Source organism: Bos mutus, chromosome 8 (genome assembly GCF_027580195.1).
Source record: "Bos mutus isolate GX-2022 chromosome 8, NWIPB_WYAK_1.1, whole genome shotgun sequence".
In the NCBI taxonomy this organism is placed as follows: domain Eukaryota; kingdom Metazoa; phylum Chordata; class Mammalia; order Artiodactyla; family Bovidae; genus Bos; species Bos mutus.
This window is the reverse complement of record NC_091624.1, coordinates 13,267,199-13,282,237: the sequence shown is the minus strand read 5'-3', so window position 1 is coordinate 13,282,237 and position 15,039 is coordinate 13,267,199. Positions and strand designations below refer to the sequence as shown.

At 42.4% G+C, this 15,039-nt stretch overlaps 1 protein-coding gene across 6 annotated transcripts in view; it reads left to right on the top strand.

Annotated features, from left to right (window-relative positions):
* PALM2AKAP2 (PALM2 and AKAP2 fusion) overlaps positions 1-15,039 on the top strand; it is a 515,173-nt gene that overhangs the window by 483,355 nt on the left and 16,779 nt on the right. The window lies entirely within an intron of this gene.

Genomic DNA, 15,039 nt, shown 5'->3' with positions numbered 1-15,039 from the left:
CCCTTCTGGATGCTGAGTCTCTTCCCAGCAATGACAGTTATGGGTTGGTATTGCAGATTGACCCATAGAAGATGTTTCTGTCCATCTTCTGTATAATGGGATTTGTCTTTCCTTAAATCACCATAAAGCAATTACTTTGGAATCAAGGTCATCATATCTATTTGTGTTCTGTGACCCTTTTGGAGAAGTTGAGTTCTCTATGTAAAAGACAAGCCTCTAATCTCCTCCCATTGCTTGGACAGTTCCCTATCTTGAATATTTTGTATAGATGGTTGATGTTAATTTCAGTGATAACTATTGTTGTTACCATTATGGATAACAGTGTGACCAGTAATTTTTATTTCCCATTTGGATATGATGTTACTTGGGGAACCGCACATCCTGCCACAGAGAAGGGCTGCTCAAAGTGTGGTCTGAGCTCATTTATGACTATTCTTGGTCCATGCTAAGCTCAGTCCAGACATTGGTAAAGAGTTTGAAAACTCTTGGAGCAATTTGATACTGTCTTCAAATCCAAGTGTAGGATTTTGTGTTTTTTTTAAAGTATTGGTCCATAATGGATAGGGCAGAAAAACTATTCCTTCACTGGAGAGAATTTCAGAAGTGTTGCCTTGCCGTATAATTACTGTATTTAGCTTGGTCTATTCAGACCGTGGGCTTCGCAGGTCTATTCAGACCTTGGGTTTCCCACGTAGCTCAGTCGATAAAGAATCTGCCCGCAATGCTTGAGACCTGGGTTCGATTCCTGGGTCAGGAACATCCCCTGGAGAAGGAAATGGCAATCCACTCCAGTATTCTTGCTTGGAAAATCCCAGGGACAGAGGAGGCTGGCAGGCTACAGTCCATAGGGTTGCAAGAGTCGTACATGACTTAGCACTATCTTTCTCCTTTTCTTCTTCTTCCAGACCTTAATCCCATCTTGATTCCTTAATCAAGATCAAATCTATAATGACACAAGTTAACTCTTTCCATATTAACCTTTAAATTTTGAAACAATCTCGAAGCTAAAGGAAAGTCCCCTAGTGAAGTACCAATATAGTTTTTATTTAGAAATGTGTAAGAGTAAGCTGCCAACATGATGCTCAGTCACCCCCAGTTTTGTAGAATGTCCCTCAGTTTGGGTTTGTCAGATATTTTCACGTGATTATGTCTGGGTTATGCATCTTGGGTAGAAATAACACAGAACTGATGCTTATTCTCACAGTATTCAATCAGGTAGGATATCGTGTCAGTTTGTCCCATTACAGAGGCAGATGTTAACTTTTTTCACTTAATACTGATTTTGATGGCTTGACTGAAGGAGTGTTTGCCAGGCTTCTACACAGTAAAGTTACTTTTTATGATTAACAAATATTCTGTGGGGAAATACTTTGGTGCTCTGTATGTAATCTTCATCCCTCTCTATAATAGATGGTCTCATGGATTCCTGTTATATTTAGTAGGTTATAATCCATTTCTGTTATTATTTTTATCCTTAACTACTCAAATATAGTTCATAGGAGCCCTTTCAAGCTCACTTTAGTGCCCTTTTGACATGTCTCCATTATTTGGGCATATCTTTACTTTCTGGTGCTGCAAAATGTTTCAGTCTCATCTTGTACTTTCCTAACCCTGGAATCAGCCCTTTCAATAAAGAGCATTAGTTCTTGTTAGTGGAGAATGGTGGTATTTTTAGTGGTATTTAGAAACCAAGATCTGGGTGCTTGGTGTGCTCACTGCTATTAGATAGGCACTGCTCCCAGGCACTCTCAATGGTCAGAAGTCTATCTGTTGATATATCAATTAATTGATCTGTCTACCTACCTACCTATCTTACCTACCTATCTACCTACCTACTGAAAACCATGACCTCACCCTGATACCTTTAATTTTAATCTAATACCACATGGTTCATCTTCTCTCTTTGCAGATTTGTAACCTTCTCCTTGGCAACAAGATACCTGGTTCCTATTATTCTTCATTTATCTATTATTTGATCAGTTCCCCCCTGTGGAACCAATCCACTGTTTTCCTCACCAAACATCGACTCCAGAATCACTTTTAGGTAGACACTGCTGTCCCCTGCACGTTCCTCACCCATCTTGGACCCCAACACCCTATATTGGGTCACCCGTCTCCCTGCCCACCTTGCTCTGGCTCCCACACACCACTCTGGGCCACTGTGGCTCCTCCCCCGCTCCTTGCAGAAACCTGTCTCAATCAGCCCCACCTAATGGCTTTTGGACTAAATTGTTCAGGAAGGAAAGGGGAGGGAGCAGGAAGAGGAATAGCATGGTGGCTCTCCTGATATGTTTCTTAATTCCTTCAAGTTACGGGGTAATAGGCAACTGAGTGAGTGAGGCACAGAAGACTTTCAGGGGAGGTTTTTTGGTCTCTGCTTAATGGTGACTTGCTGGCTTTCCCTAAAGGTCCTTACTTGTCAAGTTCACTTCCAATTCTTGTGGGCTGGCTTGGCACAGAGATGCAGTTGGGCATTCTGTATGGTATTCTGGAAAAAGGTTTGGTACCACTGAATTCAGCCCAGTCTGGGGAGCCTACCATCACAAGGGTGTGATTGTAAAGGACCTCCATAAGAGCCTGCAGTCTCACTAATGGAGGAAGTCTTTGCAGGCACCTCAGCAACTTCTGCTCACATGGCAGGCAGATTCCATGGCTCTGATCAGTTACAGCTGTTCCACTTACCTAGGACCTTCTGTACATTGCATATGCTCAGTGGTATTTTCAGTTTTCTCCTCTCCACCTCTTAACTGAACCCCTTACCATATTGCTTCCATATTTTTCTAGCACACAAACAAAAATTAAGATATTTCAACACTTTCCTGACCTGCTGTGGTTTGTCAGGCTTCCCGCCAGACTTTTAAACAAGACAGAATCCTAAGGTATGCCCCCTGCAGCCCCATGTTGATTTCTTTATACTTCTGCCTATGCTAATGTTAATCTCCTCCCCCCATATTCCATCCCCACAGGGTTGATTCCTGCTCCTTTAGTAAAATGGTAATTCATCCCTGCAAGCTTGCTTGGGTCTGTGTGTCACACTGAGCACAGTCATGATAATGACCTGTTTTGCAGCTCATTTCTTCATGTTTATCTCTAGAGCCCTGAAAGTAGATGGCAGGACTTCCCCAGAATTACAACATGGACTGAAAGAAACGCAATGCAAAAGGCAAAAAAAAATGCAAAAGGCAGTTTTTTTCTATCCATGCCTGGAAATGTTCAGATTATTGTTTGGCCAGCCAGCTTCTTAATTTGTGATCAGGAAGGAGGCTGACACATCACTCTGAGCCACCAAACTGGACCATTCATGGTGAGGATCAGAACTGTTGGTTCCAGTTTTGGTTTTGTGAATGGAGATGTTGCCGAGTCCCTACTCTACTACTCTATGTTTCTTGCCATTAGAGGGGATTCAGCCAGTTCACTGCATGACTCATAGTGACAATTTGATATTAAGTGATGAAAAATACACTTTTTAACATCTATAGTAGAAATTAGGCTGGTGACATGTTGGAATCCTAAAATCTTAAGGCAAGTAAAATTCACTGAGAGCCAAAATGTGATAAGGAAAGAGAAGTGCTTTCCAAATATTTCCCCGGGTGTTGAAAAGATACTTGTTATTGCATTTGGTTCTCTTCCCTTTTGAGACTGGAGGATGATGGGATTCTGTTTTCAAAAGTATGTAGTCATTTTCAAAGACGAATTATTAGGAGAAATTTTATGGAAATTTAATCTCATTGGTTCTTATGTAATTTTTTTATTTAAAGCTTTTTTTCTTTTTTAATATGGACTATTTTTCAAGTCTTTTGAATTTGTTACAATATCATTTCTGTGTTGCGGGTCGGGGGTGGGTTGGCCATGAGGCCTATAGAATCTAGCTCCTCAACCAGAGATGGAGCTCCCACCCCCTGCATTGGAAGTCGAAGTCTTAACCACTGGACTTGTAGGAAAGTCCCTGTAATGTGATTTTTAAAGGAAGAAGAGTTTAAATAGAGTTTGTGTGGCATTTGTTCATACAGAAATGAAAAAGGCAGATAAAGTCCCCACCATCAGGGAACTTAGTTCAGTAATAGAAGCAGCCAACAAAGATAGCTGTTTCATCACAGAGGAGCGTGGAGACCTGTGTTAGCATGGGGCCAGGAAGACCACCTTATGGGGAGGGTAACGAAAGTCTTCCTTTCTCTCGAAACTATCATCTAAGCTTTGAACTGAAGGCGTGGAAGTTTTGTTCAGGGAAAGGGAAAGGATGTTCCAGTCACAAGGAAGGGCCCTTAGAGAGGCCCCAAAGGAAGAGCACATTTGAGGTGCTTAAATAAAGTTAGGGTGGGTTAAAGGAAGAGATATAAAACAAAACAAAAGAAAGTTGATTTGGAGCCAGACGGTGAAGAGCTATGTGAATCATGCTAAAGGTTTTAGATTTTACACTTCATCCTGTGGTCAGTGGGAAGCCAGGGAGGACTTTTCAAAGGGGTGATTATCTCCACACCGCTAAAGCTATCCTGCCTTCATCCGGGAATTGATGGATTTTAAAAGTCATTCCGCTCTCCCGAGTCTGTCCCACGGGCTTCTTTTCTACGTAGGTCTAAAGGCCTGCCACCATTTTGACGAGTGCCCTGGGTTATAAGAGAAGCTATGCTCCCAAGATGTGGGATGGTACTTAGAGAATAAAGGAAACTCTTCAGCAGGTACTCAACCTCCACACTGCCGTAAAACACCCTTGAGGAATGAGTTTGGGAGGGAAACCCAAACATTGTACTCAAGTTACAATCAAGACCTTTTCAAAATGTCTTTTCATTAGGAAGGGTGTCAACGGACAGTTCTCTCTTTAGCGCTGTGTCTATTATTAGATATCCTGATTACACTTCCCAGTTCCTGGCAGGCCAGAGAAACCCAGTTAGTTAGGTGATGATTAGCATAGTTTTTTGAACTAGTTTGCATTTTCATGCCAGGTGTTGAATTGATTTACCAAGTCAGACAGTTTGCCCAGTAGAACATTCTGGATAGCGGTCAAGGCAAAGATATGAATATTGAGTCCCATAACTTGTCTGTTGAGGTCTTTTAATATGTGGAAAGATGTAATAGTTATACACCTTATAAAAATAAAATTTCCAAGTGTTTTTTTTTACTTCTGTGGTCAGTTTGAATTAAGATTGCATGTGTGATTATCATTATATTATTATAAAGTTTTTGCACTGGGTACTTTTCTTTTCCTTTCATTATCTTCCACTGTCACAAAGAAAATGTCCTAGGCGGAAAAAAGTATTTATATCAGCACAGTATTCACACAGCAGAGCTTGGTGGCCTCGTTCCACGATAAACAGCTGGATTAGGTTGAGTCTCACTTGTTGCTGTTCAGTTGTGAAGTCATGTCTCTTTGCAACCCTATAGACTACAGTGCTCCAGGCTTCCCTGTCCATCACTATCTCCTGGAGTTGCTCAAATTCACGTCCATTGGGTTGGTGATGCTATCTAACTGTCTCATCCTCTGCCGCCCTCTCTTCTCCTGCTCCCAATGTTTCCCAGCATGAGTCTTTTCCAATGAGTTGACTGTACACATCAGGTGGCCAGAGTATTGGAGCTTCAGCATCAGTCCTTCCACTGAATATTCAGGGTTGATTTCCTTTAGGATTGACTCCTTTGATCTCCTTGTATGAGTCTCACTTGAGATGCCCCCAGTCCTCCACAGAGTAGAAGACCTTGTGTGTGTGACTGATGGAAGTATTCCCCCGCCCAGGTCCAGCTAAGAGAGGGCTGTCCTTCAGGAGTGCCTAGGATTTCCCTGTCCTGCTGGCAAGTACAAATTGTGCCACTTCCAGGGGCCCAGCTGACTGTGTAAAGGTTCTTTTTTTGTTTTGTTTTACAATTTTGTTTATTTGACCATGCCACAAGGCATATGGGATCTTAACTCCCCAACCAGGGGTCAGTCCCATGTCTTCTGCAGTGGAAGTGCCTTAACCACTGGACTTCCAGGGAAGTCCTTGTGTAAGGTTCTAAAGCTGAATGTGGTGTCCTACAGACAGTTATATCTACCAACATGTTCCCTGAACTTTCGCTGGTGACACAAGCCTAATCATGCTAGCTACAACTCACCAAGACCTTAACGTTGAGTACTACTCTGATTCCTTCATACACAGTTTACTCCTTTTCATTTTCACATTTAGTCTCCCCAACAGCCCTCCAAGATAGAATCCAAATTATCCAAACTCTTGAGAATATATTCCATATTTTTCCAGATATAGTCCACATTTTTCTTATGTTAGAAAGGCCATAAAGTGTATGTAGAAAAGCCGTTCAATGCATGTAATAGTATTTAACATACCCAGTAAGGTCCAGGGCAACACCTGTCATCAAATTCAATTTCTGTTGTGAAACTTAGGAAGAGTTAGTTCTATTAAGTGCAATCAGTAAAGACCAAGAAGACGCTCATGCTGGTTCACATCAGGTTTTGTTGCCAAAGAAGTTATGATAAAATTTTTTGGGGGGTGGGGTGGGGCCGGGGAGGGGGTTGGAATTGTCGCTTAAGAGATCATTAACCTGTGGTATTATTCCGTTTTCAGTAACAGAGCCCAGAGAGATTAGGCCAGTTGCCTGAGGTCACCCTGCTAGCAAGTGGAAAAGCCAGGTTCAAGCTCAGGCTTGTTTGACTTCAGAGGCCATAGTCTTTGTACACTTCTTGTCCTCTGCTGGACCTGCTCGTCCGCTTCTGAGGTCTATGAGGTGCATAGTAACAGTCCCTCTCTCCATTCAAGTTTCCCTCTACCCTCTCCCCAGTCTCAGGGCTAACCCCTGTTTTCTCTGGGTCCTCCTCCCTCTCCTTTTTGGAGCCATGATTGCTCTGGAGTCCTCTGCTCCCAGTGGTCTAGCTGGATGAATTTTCTTGCAGAGGCCATGAGACAGTGCTACCCTAGTGACCTAGGATGGTTCCTTTGTGCTTTCAGAACTTAATTCCAGTGCTTCAAATTACAGTAGGGAAAACTGCTGGTTCTGTCCCAAAATCTAAGCAGATGGCCTAGGGACTAACATCGTCCATGTCAGCCATCTAGCCTGGCTGCTCTTGTGAGTTCTTCCTGAATGTTTATGCCCAGGAGGAAACTCGGTCATTCACTCCAGAGAGAGGCTCATTGTCTGAAACGAACAGGCACTCAAGCAAGGAATCTGTTTCTTAATCTGAGGATGAGGGGGAAAACGTGTTCACTCCATTGCCCGAACACTTCTGGCAAAGTGGGGCCAGAGCTGACCAAATTCATTTACTAGTGTTTGTTGAACACCATGTCTGCTTTCTGCTTTTGTTCTCTTTTGCTCTTTAAGATAAGATAGTTCCTTCTGCCTTGAACCAGAAACTCCTTGTATTTTTTGTATCTGAACCCAGCAAATAGGTTCATTAAAAAAAAAAAAAAATGCATGCCATTTGGGAAGGAATTGGTAAGAAAGTTTAGATCAAAATAGTTTGGCAAGGGATGAAGGTATGTGGTGAAATCAGGACTTCTCAAGTTACAGAATTCAAAGTTCTTTTTGGACATTGCCTTCAGTGGTTTAAAAAGGCCACTGCCATGGTTAAACCCATCAGCCTCACTTCTGAGAAGACACAGACTCTGGTCTTTGTTCTGTGACAAGCCTATGATCATGTGTTCTGGATTATAGAACTTTGGAAAAGAACAACACTTCCCAGCACTCCCTTCTGCAGCAGGTTCTGCTGTCACCGCTGATTGTGCTGGGTCTTCTGGTATACCCAGGCTTGTCTGGGTTGTCACCTGCCTTGCTGGGGACACCACGTGGTGCTCCTTTTCCTGAGTCTGGCTACTCTGTGCTCCAAGTTAGGAGAGCTGCTTCCAAAGATTCAGACTCAGTCACATGCAAATCAATATGCAGTCGTGAGCTGAGAATGAAGAGATGAATCAAAGGACCTAATTCTTGTAAAACTCCTGCTCTAATTAATGCCTCATCAGAAATGTGAGCTAGATTTCATCTAAGCCAGGCCTGGGAGCAAGATAGCCGTCATGACGGTTGGCTTTTAGGGCAGGATATGACACTTTCTTTCTAACTATGGCGACTTGCCATGTGCTTCCCTAGGGAGACTGGTATTTCAGATCCAGTTCATCTTTGTGAATAAACTACTTACTACTTACAGGGTGGAGGACCATGGACGGTTATGGGAAGTGTGTGCAGGACAGGCCATTAGAGCCCTGGGGAATACATCCATATCACCTGTAATGGTATTTTATTTCTCATGGCCTTGGTAAACATCCAAGGTTTCCCCAAAAGTTGTATGCGTCTGACATCACAGTGTTCTCAGTCCATCTTTTATTTCTCATTACTGAAATATAAATTCATACTAAAGATGGGCAAGGAGAATTATGTGCTTAAATGTGACAGTCATTTCTCTGGATTCATCTCTAAAGGTTAAATCCTGATTCCGCTTCTTGTTAGCTGTGTAACTTACTTACTTCACTTCTCTAAATCTCAGTTTCTTCACCAGTAAAATGGGAATAAAATAGCATCAGCCTCATCAATAAGTTCATAGAGTCAGTGCACAAAAGGCTTCCCTTTAGGGTTATTATTATTTTTGTTGTTATTGCAGTTTTTGTTATGTTTTAGGAAAAGACTTAGAAAACTTTTAGCAGAATTACTTAAGAGTTATTCAGTAGCTATTGGGAGCCTGACATAAATGGCACAGCTTGCTTTATAAAATTGCGTTCTAGTCCTGAGAAGTATTCATCATTATTTCCTTAGATTTAGTTTCTCTCATAACATCTGAGTTCACAATTAGCTTTCAGTAGTCACCTGTGATTTCAAAAAACAAAGGCCATTATTAAGCATGTTGGGTGAGAATGAAATTACAAATCACTATGAAAATATTTTCTTTTAGGGGGTGGTTGTCTTCTTCATAGAGCCAGGCTCACCATGTTGGTAGAAATGTGTTTAACCAAAAGATCTTGGTCCAGGATTCACTACTTACCATGATTTTCATTCTTACTGGTTTAGTTAAATTTTTTTCTTTTTTTGGTCTTAAACTATATTTGCCCTGGAGATGCAAAACTCTTTCCTTCTCCAGTTTTCCTTTTCCAGCTCCGTTCAGAGAAATGACAACTCATCCCAACTCATCCCTCCTTACCCTGAAGTAGTAATATTTGGAAGTTTCTGAGACTTGTGTCAGCAGGTAGGGATATTTCTCATTTCTCATTTCTGAGCTAGACTTATAGTATGAAGATTCATATCATCGCATTCTCCCACTCCTGGGGCCTTCAAAGGAGGAGATGAAAGGAGCAAGGGTGTGTGGGTCACAGCTGGAACTATACAAGCCAGTGGGATCCAACAAGCAGGATATTCCCTTGTACTGGGAGGAAATGGATTGCAAAACCTAAGTGTGGACTCCTCTCTTTCTGGTGATCTGCGAGTCGTTTAGATGTTTGCAAGCGCACCCCAAGGCTCCGTGAAGAAAGGAGATCATTGAAGGAGGCTTGGGCCAAGGCATGTTATTTGGTGGGCGTCTTTGTTCGGTTTGGTTTTTAAGTAAGAGTGGGTGATGGCTTTCTCTTTTCTTTTGAGAAATGGAGAAACAAAGGATCTTTGATTTTTAAGACATTAGACGCCATGTATATAGAATATGATACTCGCCAGAAAGCTAATGTTTGACCGAAATAATTTTCTAAACTTTAGGACTCCACCCTCTTGGCTTCATAGAAGTTAGTCCTGAAGTTAGTTCCTGAAGAGGGAGGGTGTGGGCCGTCAGGAAAGGCAGCGCCTGTGTACCCAGGACATGCAGCCTCCACTCCGGTTCCCTTGAGTGGGAGGAACTGTGGGGTTTTCTCTCTTCCCCCATCAGCACAGGGAAATCCATCTTGTTTGGAAAAGCCAGAAGCAAGTCAAGGCGTGGCTCACTCTCTCCGGATCAGAACGTGTCTTAACTATTTATAATAAACAGGAAACCCAAATTCATGGTTCCTGGTTTTTTCTTCCACCCATCGTGGGAGACAGCATTTATGAATTGGGAGTGAAATTCTGCTGCCCCCTCTGCTCCTCAGTCTGCCTCCCATGTCACGCAGACAAGACCAGTGCTTCTCTGAGGCCTCCAGGAGGGGTTAGCCCAGGGGTCCCCTGGGCCTGTGCTGGCTGGTGAGACACAAGAAAGTCTGGATCTGCCTAGTCCATGAAGTTTAAAGCCTCAACTTTATCTGCTCTTCTTAGCATGAGTAGTAATACCTAAAGGAAAAAAATTCCGGCTTGTTGTATAATTTAAAATTAATTCATGCTTATTGCAGAAAAAATGTAGAGAACAAAGGATAAAGGTAAAAGTGATTTCTAATCCTAACCACTACATGTCTAATTATTCTCATGCACTTACATGCATGGAAGATAACATTAGGTCTCTATGTGTATTAGTCTACTATTGCTGTAGCAAATCACGAATATAGTGACTTAACAGGGCTTCCCAGGTAGCACTAGTGGTAAAGAAGCCACCTGCCAGTGCTGGAGATGCAAGAGATGGTTTTCAATCCCTGGGTCTGGAAGATGCCCTGGAGTAGGAAATAGCAACTTGCTGCAGTATTCTTGCCTGGAAAATTCCATGATCAGAGGAGCTTGGTAGGCTACTGTCCATGGGGCCACAGAGAGTCAGACATGACTGAGCACAGCACAGTACATGGTGACTTAACACACATTTACTATCTCATAGTTCTCGAGGCCAGAAATCTGAAATGTGTCAGCTGTGGACTGAATTTTGCCCCCCTCAAGTTGTGAGGGCCTAAACTCTGATGTGATGGTAGTTGGAGACAGGGCCCTTGTGAATAATTAGAGTTAGATGAGGTCATGAGGGTGAGGCCACTCATGATGGTATTAGTGCCCTTATGCAGAAAGACCAGAGAGCCCCTTCTCTCACTGAGATGTGTGGTCACGGCAGGAAGGTTAGCCATCTGCATGATAGGGGGGATACTGTCACTAGAACCTGAGCATGCCGGCACCTGTGCTGATCTCACACTTGCAGCCTCCAGAAGGATGAGAAAATCATTTCTGCTGTTAAAGCCACAGAATCTGTGGTATTTGACTTTAGCATTTCAAACAGATTAAAATATAGTCATTCTGGGGTACAGTCAAGATGTTGGTGGGGCTGTGTTCCTTCTAGAGGCTCTTAGGGAGGACCATTTCCCTCCCTTTTCCAGTTCTGCAGGCTGCCTGCATTCCTTGGCTTGTGACCTCTTCCTTCATCTTCAAAGTTAACCGCATAGCATCTTCAGATCCCGCTCTCTGATCCTCCTCCATCTCTTTTATGAGGACCCTTGTGATTACATTTCACCAAACTGGATAATCTAGAATAGTCTTCCATCTCAAAGTCCTTAACTTAATCACACCTTCAAAGTCCTTTTGCCATGCAAAGAAGTATATTCACAAGTTTGGGAAATCAGGGCTTGGGTATGCTTGTGGAAGCCTTTATTCTGCCCACGATAGACTGTTCATCTTACCCTGATTTAGCTTTTACTGTGTGTCACGTGTGCACTTTTTTTTTTTAACTTTTACACAGCTAATAAGTAATGAGCTAGGATTTAAACCAGGCAGTCGAGCTCTAGAGCCTGCACACTTCAACCCCTGCAATATTTCTGCTTTTGTAATCTGCTTTTTCTCTTAATGTATTTTGAGTATCTTCCATGACTGTAACTATTCCTTTAAATTTGAGAGACTAAAACATGATTTATTATGGCTAAATAATACACCAACATCTGAATAAGCCATAACTAATTTAACCCTTGTCCCATAGTCAGATGCTTTTGTTGTCCCACATATGTAATTATAAACAAAGAAACAGTAATAAAAGTTCTTATACATAAGCTTTGTGCCTATACTTAATTATTAGCTGAACTTGTGCCTACAATTGGTGGTTAATGGTTAACTAGCATAGAATAGTAATTTCCCAAACTGGTAATTTCCCCAACTTGAGATGTTAATAGGGTTTCTATGAAATGAGGTTCTCTAATTAAATAAATTTGAGAAGTGCTGTACACCCATCCTTAAACTAGAGATTCACAATCATATTAGCACTAAAACTTTGGAGAAGTCCTCTGGTAAAGAAAATCTATCTTGTTTTATCTTTAAAACTTTCTTTAGTCGAGTATGTCTCAAATTTATTTGACCAATGTCTTTTTGACTGTTTGCAGCATTGAGTACTATCTTACAAAGCTAAGGTAATAGGACATGATTTTAGAAACACAGCTTTGGCATCATCCTGCCAAGTGAAGCTGCTTATCCTCAAACACCTTTAAATGCTTAAATCTAAAATCACTCTAGATGGAATAGTTTGGACAAAATCACATGTAGGACATAAACTTGAGAACATTTTCTACCCTCCACTCCGAATTGCAATCTAGCTTTGTTCTTTTGGTTCCTGTCAGTCGTGAAACTCACATCACCCCTGCTCTGTAAATGTCAGGTAGCAGCTCTTGGCCAAGACCAACACAGGTCTGCCCTGAGGTCTACATGACACCCCAGGGATGCCAACTGGCTCCTTTAAGGGAAATGTTTTGTAGAGTATTCTGCCCAGGTACGAAACTAGATAACAGGATGTTTATCATTGAAATAGAGGACACTTCCAGCTACTGTCAGCTGTTCAGTCCTTCCCAGCTGAACAGACTGAGAACCAGTTTTGGTGAGACAAGTGGAGATGGAACCTGAGGGTAGCGGAATCTGGGTTCATGCCAGCAAACACCAGAGATAACCATCACTGTTTGAAGATCCTGATGAATTGTGTCCTAAGGGCCAGGGAATTTCAAGAGGCCCCCCAGGGCTGTAGACAGGATGAGAGAGACCTCTCGGGCCTGTACCGCAAATTACTTGCATCACTTGCTTACTTGTTTGTGTCATGAGGCCCAAACGGTGGTGTCTACAGTGTCTACTGCTGGGGGATGAGCATGAGACATTTTTCACCATCCTGATCAAGGGGAAAAGGGACTTTCCTGGTGGCTCAGTGGTAATCTCCTGCCAGTGCAGGAGGCATGGGTTCGATCCCTGGTCTGGGAAGATCCCCTGAAGGAAATGGCAACCCATTGTAGTATTGTTGCCTGGAGAACCCTATGAACAGAGGAGCCTGGTTTACTACAGTCCATGGGGTCCCAGAGAGTCGGACATGACTTAGCAACTGAACGACAACAAATCAAGGGGAAAACTTGATTGAGCTGCAAACTAGGTTTTTGATGACCTGTGTGATTCCTAAGATGGGGTGAGAATTCCAGGCTTAGTTGGAACCATACTGGAGGCAGGGTGGTTGGAGATCACAGCAGAGAAGCCCCAGCAAGCTGACTTCCCCCGATATCAACCAGACCAGAGGTCTGGGGGTGGGGTGCAGTGTCTCCTTTCTCTGGGGATCTGTGACTGCTTCTCCTGAGGCTCAAACGTAAGCCTGGTTATCTGAAACCTGTTGTCTCCCAGGCGTCCCCGCCACCTTCTCTGGAAGCTGCCACTGCAGACCTGCTAAGGCAGTCTTTGGTTCCTATTACCCATGTGACCTCTAGTGGTCGTAACTGGTAAAACTGGCTTCAGGGATGGATTTGCTGGAGTACTAAGAAATAAACCGGGGAAGGCAATGGCACCCCACTCCAGTACTCTTGCCTGGAAAGTCCCATGGACGGAGGAGCAGGAAATGGCTTTAATGTTTAATAGCTGACCACTTCTCTGTAGTAACTTTTCACCTTCTGTTATTCTCTTTCAGCACACACCCAATTACATAGTTTAGCAACAGTTGACACAATTTGGATTCCAGACCTAACCTTGACTGTTGCTAGCTAATATAATTTGGACTGATGTTAAGCATCTGAGCCTCCAGGGTCTAAACTGTTCAGAGATGTCATGACATCCGCCCTGATTACTACATCCCAGGGTTGTTTTAAGGGTCAAATGACATGAAGAAACCTATCATTGAAATGCTGTATAAATGTGTTTGCTGTTACTCCAAAGCTGTTCGTGTCTATGGTTCTGTAGACCACAATCGTTTTATTTCATGTGCTTTGGTGAAGACATTTAAACTCTTTGCTCAGATTCTGTATTGGGAATTCTGTCCCAGTCCACAAGTTATTTAATTAGTGGCTGCTATGTGTATTTCAGTGGACTTACTGGTTCATTCAACAGCCATGAACTCCTGCCTGTGCCAGATGCCACAGTTGGTGCTGGGATCCTGCAGTGACCAGGGCAGACAAGGTCCTGCCCTAGAGAGTGTATATTCAGATGAGTTAGGGGAGTTCTTAGCCTCAGACTGAGCTGATTCCTATCTTCAGGTGACTTTATAGCTTAACTGAGAAGAAGAGTTTAAACAACCAGATATGACACAAGTCAAGGTGTGAAAAAGGCTTTACAGAAGTATAAACAAAGTGTTATGAGTCAGGGGTCCTACTGTGGAATGTGTGAAGGGGTGAAGTTTGAGGCAGTGAATACAGACTGTCTTTCTAGGAGTTTAGTACTGGAGGAATGGCTAGTAGGAGATGATTGGGACCTCTTGAGAGGTCAGTTGGAAAGTGACCAACCTGATCTTTTGGTATCTGTTTCTAGTTTTAAAAGAGTTGCCAAATTTTTATGCAGAATTTCCTAGAAAATTGCTCATTCTTACTCCATAGACATAATTATTCTTTGAGATTCCAAATAAATAATGACTAGACTCACTGGATGCTTACTGTTCTAAAGATTAACTTTATAAATATTAATTTGGTTCTTGTACCAACTGTATGAGGTAGGTACTTCTATCAACGTGCCAGTTTTATAGATTAGGAAACTGAGATAGAAAAACTTAAAAAAACGAAACAAGTAACCTGCCCAAGGGTATTTTGCTGCTAAGTAATGAATTCAAACCCAAGCACACTGGCTCTAGAACTGCGTGCTGGCCACTGGGCTGTATTATTTCTCAAAGCTTCATTATAAAAGTCAATCAAAATTTTTAGAAATACATACTAAGTATTCCAGAATTATATTGCCTGAGGTCTGAGATTGCTTCAAATATTTTCGTACAGAGTGGTGGGAGGAAGACAGGTAGATAGCATAGATGAAACAGGAGTGGTAAAATCTTGATAATGTTAA